This window comes from Eucyclogobius newberryi, unplaced genomic scaffold (assembly GCF_026437365.1).
Source record: "Eucyclogobius newberryi isolate DKJ021-1_F unplaced genomic scaffold, fEucNew1.0.hap1 SCAF_11, whole genome shotgun sequence".
Taxonomy (NCBI): domain Eukaryota; kingdom Metazoa; phylum Chordata; class Actinopteri; order Gobiiformes; family Gobiidae; genus Eucyclogobius; species Eucyclogobius newberryi.
The window spans coordinates 28,100,359-28,108,877 of record NW_027315735.1 but is presented as its reverse complement, the minus strand read 5'-3'; positions in this window follow the sequence as shown (position 1 = coordinate 28,108,877).

The following is an 8,519-nucleotide window of genomic DNA, read 5'->3' as shown; positions in this document are numbered from 1 at the left end:
ATGTCCGCTATCTTTAGGGATGAATGGCTTCCTGTGGAAATGAAAGGGCAAGAACGCGCTACGAACGCTAGGAACAAAGAAGGTTGTAACAATGAGCAAAGAGAAAAGTCGAACAAAAGCGCTTGTAGAAAGAAGACCTCCCGTAATGGTGAAAATAAAGTGTCCAGACTTTCAAATTCAGCGAGAAATACGCTTTCACCACAAAAACGACATGTAATGCAACAAAAAAGCAGAAATAAAAACATAGCCATTCAATAATTTACTTTTCACAATAAAAGCTTTAAGCATTTCTAGCTTCTTTTTAGCTTTTTTCTTTATTATCTGATGTATTATGATATGTATTTGTTTATTTAAAGACATTCAATAGGTGTGTGGGTTTTCCTTTCCGACAAACTGTCATTTTATTCAGCTGTATTTAAGCGTTGAGAGATGAAGGCTGCATCCCATCACCACCACATCTCACTCCAGAATCGATAAGAGCCCCCACGACATTGTGAATGGCTGGCCTATCATCCTTCACCATTTACAGCGTGTGATGTGCCATGAACCGTGAAATTAATAAATAGCATGCTCAGTAATTGCCTGGAAACCAAACACTGTGGCAGAAGCGTCGTATAAAAATCGGCAGCATCAGACAGGCTTTCTAATAAGTTGTCACGTTATTGTCGGTGACCTTCAAGCAATTAAACTGCTCAGGTGTACACATGGTTTCCCCTGGAAACGATGCCTTTTGGTGACCATTTCAATGCAATTTCCAACATATTACAGATGATTGTTTTTCCTCCTGATCTCAAATGCATGAACAATAGAAGTCGAAGGCATAAATTGCTCAATTTTAACTCAAACAAATCAATATGCGCTTTCATTTTTGTATGAATTAATGACAAATACAATATACCAGTGCCTTTTAGAGTCTTTGTTTTAATGCGTTATATATAATCCATTGCCTTTTAATGCCCTGATTTAAATGGAAGAGGCCAGATTGGGGGGAGGGTCATATTGAAGAACTAATTTGATGGGAATACAGGAGAACTCTATTAAGACACAAGGGTCATCATTAAAAACCACGGATGGAGAGAGTCTGAGAGAGAGAGAGAGTCTGAGAGAGAGAGGGAGAGAGAGAGAGAGAGAGGGAGTCTGAGAGAGAGAGGGAGAGTCTGAGAGAGAGAGAGAGTCTGAGAGAGAGAGGGAGAGTCTGAGAGAGAGAGAGAGTCTGAGAGAGAGAGGGAGAGTCTGAGAGAGAGGGAGTCTGAGAGCGAGAGGGAGAGTCTGAGAGAGAGGGGGAGAGTCTGAGAGAGAGGAGGGAGAGTCTGAGAGAGAGGAGGGAGAGTCTGAGAGAGAGAGAGAGAGAGAGAGAGAGAGAGAGAGAGAGTCTGAGAGAGAGATGGAGAGTCTGAGAGAGAGGGGGAGGGAGTCTGAGAGAGAGAGGGAGAGTCTGAGAGAGAGAGGGAGAGTCTGAGAGAGAGAGGGAGAGTCTGAGAGAGAGAGGGAGAGTCTGAGAGAGGGAGGGAGAGTCTGAGAGAGAGAGGGAGAGTCTGAGAGAGAGAGGGAGAGTCTGAGAGAGAGGGGGAGGGAGTCTGAGAGAGAGAGGGAGAGTCTGAGAGAGAGAGAGAGTCTGAGAGAGAGGGGGAGAGTCTGAGAGAGGGAGAGTCTGAGAGAGAGAGGGAGAGTCTGAGAGAGAGAGGGAGAGTCTGAGAGAGAGAGGGAGAGTCTGAGAGAGGGAGGGAGAGTCTGAGAGAGAGAGGGAGAGTCTGAGAGAGAGAGGGAGAGTCTGAGAGAGAGGGGGAGGGAGTCTGAGAGAGAGAGGGAGAGTCTGAGAGAGAGAGAGAGTCTGAGAGAGAGGGGGAGAGTCTGAGAGAGGGAGAGTCTGAGAGAGAGAGGGAGAGTCTGAGAGAGAGAGGGAGAGTCTGAGAGAGAGAGGGAGAGTCTGAGAGAGAGAGGGAGAGTCTGAGAGAGAGAGGGAGAGTCTGAGAGAGAGAGGGAGAGTCTGAGAGAGAGAGAGAGAGTCTGAGAGAGAGAGGGAGAGTCTGAGAGAGAGGGGGAGGGAGTCTGAGAGAGAGAGGGAGAGTCTGAGAGAGAGAGGGAGAGTCTGAGAGAGAGGGGGAGGGAGTCTGAGAGAGAGAGAAAGTCTGAGAGAGAGGGGGAGAGTCTGAGAGAGGGAGAGTCTGAGAGAGAGAGGGAGAGTCTGAGAGCGAGAGGGAGAGTCTGAGAGAGAGAGGGAGAGTCTGAGAGAGAGAGGGAGAGTCTGAGAGAGAGAGGGAGAGTCTGAGAGAGAGGGGGAGGGAGTCTGAGAGAGAGAGGGAGAGTCTGAGAGAGAGAGGGAGAGTCTGAGAGAGGGAGAGAGTCTGAGAGAGAGAGGGAGAGTCTGAGAGAGAGAGAGAGTCTGAGAGAGAGAGGGAGAGTCTGAGAGAGAGAGGGAGTCTGAGAGCGAGAGGGAGAGTCTGAGAGAGAGGGAGTCTGAGAGCGAGAGGGAGAGTCTGAGAGAGAGGGGGAGAGTCTGAGAGAGAGGAGGGAGAGTCTGAGAGAGAGGAGGGAGAGTCTGAGAGAGAGAGAGAGAGAGAGAGAGAGAGAGAGAGAGAGAGAGTCTGAGAGAGAGATGGAGAGTCTGAGAGAGAGGGGGAGGGAGTCTGAGAGAGAGAGGGAGAGTCTGAGAGAGAGAGAGAGAGAGAGAGAGTCTGAGAGAGAGGGGGAGAGTCTGAGAGAGGGAGAGTCTGAGAGAGAGAGGGAGAGTCTGAGAGAGAGAGGGAGAGTCTGAGAGAGAGAGGGAGAGTCTGAGAGAGGGAGGGAGAGTCTGAGAGAGAGAGGGAGAGTCTGAGAGAGAGAGGGAGAGTCTGAGAGAGAGGGGGAGGGAGTCTGAGAGAGAGAGGGAGAGTCTGAGAGAGAGAGAGAGTCTGAGAGAGAGGGGGAGAGTCTGAGAGAGGGAGAGTCTGAGAGAGAGAGGGAGAGTCTGAGAGAGAGAGGGAGAGTCTGAGAGAGAGAGGGAGAGTCTGAGAGAGGGAGGGAGAGTCTGAGAGAGAGAGGGAGAGTCTGAGAGAGAGAGGGAGAGTCTGAGAGAGAGGGGGAGGGAGTCTGAGAGAGAGAGGGAGAGTCTGAGAGAGAGAGAGAGTCTGAGAGAGAGGGGGAGAGTCTGAGAGAGGGAGAGTCTGAGAGAGAGAGGGAGAGTCTGAGAGAGAGAGGGAGAGTCTGAGAGAGAGAGGGAGAGTCTGAGAGAGAGAGGGAGAGTCTGAGAGAGAGAGGGAGAGTCTGAGAGAGAGAGGGAGAGTCTGAGAGAGAGAGAGAGAGTCTGAGAGAGAGAGGGAGAGTCTGAGAGAGAGGGGGAGGGAGTCTGAGAGAGAGAGGGAGAGTCTGAGAGAGAGAGGGAGAGTCTGAGAGAGAGGGGGAGGGAGTCTGAGAGAGAGAGAGAGTCTGAGAGAGAGGGGGAGAGTCTGAGAGAGGGAGAGTCTGAGAGAGAGAGGGAGAGTCTGAGAGCGAGAGGGAGAGTCTGAGAGAGAGAGGGAGAGTCTGAGAGAGAGAGGGAGAGTCTGAGAGAGAGAGGGAGAGTCTGAGAGAGAGGGGGAGGGAGTCTGAGAGAGAGAGGGAGAGTCTGAGAGAGAGAGGGAGAGTCTGAGAGAGAGAGGGAGAGTCTGAGAGAGGGAGGGAGAGTCTGAGAGAGAGAGGGAGAGTCTGAGAGAGAGAGGGAGAGTCTGAGAGAGAGAGAGAGTCTGAGAGAGAGGGGGAGAGTCTGAGAGAGAGAGGGAGAGTCTGAGAGAGAGAGGGAGAGTCTGAGAGAGAGGGGGAGAGTCTGAGACAGGGAAGGAGAGTCTGAGAGAGAGAGGGGGAGTTTGAGAGAGAGGAGGAGAGTCTGAGAGAGAGAGGGAGAGTCTGAGAGAGAGAGGAAGGGAGTCTGAGCGAGAGAGGGAGAGTCTGAGAGTCTGGAAGAGAGAGAGAAAGAGAGTCAGAGATAGTCAGAGACAGGTAGGGAGGGAGGGAGAGAGGGAAAGAGTCTGAGCGAGTTAGAGAGAGAGGGAGAGTCTGGAAGAGAGAGAGAAAGAGAGTCTGAGAGAGTCAGAGAGAGGGAGGGAGGGAGGAAGAGAGTCTGAGAGAGTCAGAGAGAGGGAGGGAGGGAGGAAGAGAGTCTGAGAGAGTCAGAGAGAGGGAGGGAGGGAGGAAGAGAGTCTGAGAGAGAGGGAGAGAAAGTCTGAGAGAGAGCGGGAAAGCGAGTCTGGAGAGAAAGGGAGAGAAAGGGAGAGAGAGACAGACACAAAGAGTGGGTGAAAAAGGGATGAAAAAGCCATGGTCATTAAACCGAAACAAAAGTAAGATCATGGGAAATATGTAGAAATTGGTTCATTTTATCATATAAACCAACTTTATTGAAAATATGTAAAAAGAGAAAACTGTCCGTCTACAAAAGCTCCTTTTATAAGCTTGTAAATTCCACATTTAGTCGGGAGGCCATGTGCGTGTTTTAATGTTCCAACAGCATTTTATTAAAGACAGTTAATAAATGGCGGCAGACTGTCTGTGTGAAGTCACCGCTGCTGTGGGATTCATTCCGTGTAATGTCCATGTCCAACCATAAAGAATTATAAACTCTCCCAAAATGTCCTAACTAGGGAAAACGAGCAAACAATTACAGAAAAAATCTTGAATATTATCATGTTAGTCAGTCAAATGCGCTTACAAAATATTACAATGTATTTGCGTTGGCTTTTAACACAAGATAAGCTGTATTTTGATCTGTACGTATCTGAAAGTAGATTTTGTACCGTTTTTTTGTCGTTTTTTGTACCATTTATTGCGCACATGAAGCTCTTTCTGCTGCTAATGTTGTTGTAAATGTGCTACAGATATAAAATTGACAGTGACATTAAGTCTTGGCTGAAAACAAAATGCAAAACTGTAACTAAGCACATAAAGCTTCAACTAAACTGTTTGTTGTATTCAGACACGTTCTCCAATTGTACGAATAAAACCTCTAGTTTTCCCGGCATAACAAAACAGTCCCATAAGCAGAGTAATATATGCGACCCAAAACAGCCCAACACAATTGCAGAAGGATCTACGGCAACCAGAACATGACAAAAAACCATGTCACAAGAGCGCAGTTTGTGTCAATGGAAAAATGCGATGGGCTTTTGAATAAATATTGCGTCGTTACATCTTGGATTGAGAACTGGTTTCATAAATTGCCTTAACTGGCCTCTAAGACGTATGCGGCCATTTCCAGTTTGCGGCCGGCTCCGGGCGAGCTGGAGGCGAATAACTCACCGGACACACACGCGGACAGTAAGGTCACGCTCGACTCTGGACGGTCAAACGGGATCCGGTTCGTTGGATTTCCGCGACGTGTTTACGCCAATAGAGCGGTCGTTATTAAATCATGCAAAAATGGCAAAGGAAAAGGGGGTCATTTTGACATAAGCGGTGAAGCAAGGGCGTAAAACATCCCATTTATTTTACCAAGGATCAAGTGTTCCTGCTTATCACACTTAGCAGGCATTAGTACATCATGTTAGTGTCTGGCATCGGAGTGTTTCGTGCCTCTGTCATGCCAAGCTTTTTAGGGAAGAACTCCAACGCGACAAAAAACAAAACAAACACAAAAAACCTGCTAGAATGAAAAGAAATTAAAAATAAAAAAAATTTAAAAAGCGTAACCGAACAACTGCAAATAAATAAGACGTACAACATTGGCTTTTGCTAAATAAACCGTATTTTCTGGAGTATAAGTCGCACCAGCCAAAAAAAAAAAAGCATAATAGAGAAGGAAAAAACATATATAAGTTGCACTGGAGTATAAGTATATATATATTTTTTGGGTAAATTTATTTGATACAATCCAAAACCAAGAACAGACATTTCAACAGCTACATGAGGCACAGACAACAAACTGTGGTAAGTGTCTGGTATGTTAACGTAACATATTAGCAGTTATTCAGATAACTATAGCATAAAGAACATGCTAACAAGTTTACCAAAGCATCAGTATTACCTCAAATCACTAAATCCATTGAATTCTTCTTCCTCTGTGTCACAACTCTGCAAACTCCGGAGGTAGAGGAAGTGCTGTAGAGATTCTTCTTCTGTGTCGCTTAGAGCCTAGAGCGCCCTCTTGTGGTGGTCAGGGTGAAAATAATCAAAATGTGACATACGGTAGCCAGTGTGAAAATAATGAATAATATCACATATAATCACTCTGGAGTATAAGTATATAAACTATGAAAACTGTAATAAGGCGAAAACTTGCTCTACCTTTACTAGTAATATTATGCCATCTTTGTCATATACAGTTAATATTGATACACATAGATCTACAATTAGCTGGTATGTGCATTTATACAAACATATGACGGTGTAGAGGCAGTATGTCAGGGTGGTCCTGTGGAATAAACAGCAGATGGTGTTTAGGTGACTACAAGATGTACAACTTGTGTATTTTAAGCGCGCATTCGACGTGATTCCAGCGCTTTTCCAACTTTTCTTTCAGCCATTGCCGTGTGCCGTTTTAAGTTGTGAGTAAACACGTTTTACATATATCTTATTGAATTAATTCTTCATACTTCTTGGATTAATTTCATCTTGGCATTGAACTCGTCATAGTTTGATGGCTACATATTCTGGGAAATGTGTTGTTGTTGTATAAGAAGACAAAAGGAAGATCCAACTAAAGAGATATAGACTTGAAGTAATCAGAAATAATGTTAATCACAGTTATTAGTTTGAATTAAAATTGTAAATATACTGTATATGATCAATTCAATGCATCTGGGTCTCATATTGTTCTATTTACACAGCTTTAAACTCTCTTCTTCTGAACTGAGCTTGTGTGAGCTGGCTTTGTGAGGGGTTTAAGATAAGATAAGATAAGATAAGATATTCCTTTATTGTCCCACATGGGGAAATTTCATTGGTGCAACGCAGGTAGATACAGAGGTAGATACAGAAGAACAGATCACTTATAGGAAGTATGAAAAACACTTTCAGTAGAAGATCTCCTATAAATAAATAAAAACTCCCATAGACAAATAAATAAATAAATACATAAATACCATTGCATGTGATCCCGACAGTAATTGCACATGAATATGTGTCACGACAGCACATAGATTGCACATGAATTTCACAGTAATTGCACATGAATTCCAACAGCAATTGCACATATGACAGAATTGCACATCAGTATTAGGTTAGGTCAGTATTGTGAGTGTTCAGTACTAACAGTTTTTGTTATAAAGTCTGACAGCAGCAGGAAGGAAAGACCTACGGAACCTTTCCTTCACACATCGAGGGTGGATCAGTCTCTCACTGAAGCTGCTCTCCAGAGTGGACAGAGTGTCCTGCAGGGGGTGACACTCATGGTCCAGCATAGATGTGAATCTAGCCAGGACCCTCCTGTCCCCCACCTCCTGCACCGAGTCCAGAGCACAGCCCAGGACGGAGCTGGACTTCTTGATGACTCTGTCCAGCCTCTTCCTCTCCCTCTCTGTGATGCTGCTGCTCCAGCAGGCCACACCGTACAGGAGGGCTGATGCCACCACAGAGTCGTAGAAGGTCTTCAGGAGTGGCCCTGTCACTCCAAAAGACCTGAGTCTCCTCAGGAGGTAGAGCCGACTCTGGCTCTTCCTGTACAGTGTGTCTGTGTTATGAGTCCAGTCCAGTTTGTGGTTCAGATGAACACCCAGGTACTTGTATGAGTTCACTCTCTCAATGTCCCGTCCCTGGATGTTCACTGGTGAGGGGGCAGTGGGGTGGCGTCTGCGGAAATCCACCACCATCTCCTTGGTCTTCCCCGCGTTGATGAGGAGGTGGTTCCGCTGACACCAGTCCACAAAGTCCTGCGCCAGTCCTCTGTACTCCTCGTCATCGTCGTCCGTGATGAGTCCGATGATGGTAGAGTCGTCAGAGAACTTCTGCAGGACACAGCTGTCCGTGTCATGTCTGAAGTCTGCAGTGTAAAGGGTGAAGAGAAAGGGCGCGAGGACAGTGCCCTGGGGCGCCCCCACACTGCAGGTCCGAGTGTCAGACACACAGTTCCGGGCTCTCACAAACTGGGGTCGGTCTGTGAGGTAGTCCAGGATCCACTCTGCCAGGTCATACTCCACACCAGCCGTCTCCAGCTTGTCCCTCAGGAGCAGCGGCTGGATGGTGTTGAAGGCGCTGGAAAGATCGAAGAACAGAATCCTCACAGAGCTGCCAGGCTTTTCCAGGTGAGAGAGAGAGCGGTGCAGCAGGGAGATGACAGCGTCCTCCACTCCGATGCCAGACCGATATGCAAACTGCAGCGGGTCCATGGCTGAGCTCACGGTGGAGCGGAGGTGGTCCAGGACTAGCCGCTCCAGTGTCTTCATCAGGTGGGACGTGAGAGCCACTGGCCTGAAGCTGTTGAGGTCTTTGGGGCGCGGTGTCTTAGGCACAGGTACCAGACAGGAGGTCTTCCAGACCTGTGGTACCACCCTCAGCTTCAGGCTAATGTTGAAGACATGCTCCATAACTCCACACAGTTCATCTGCGCAGGACTTAAGGAGCCTGGCTGGGGC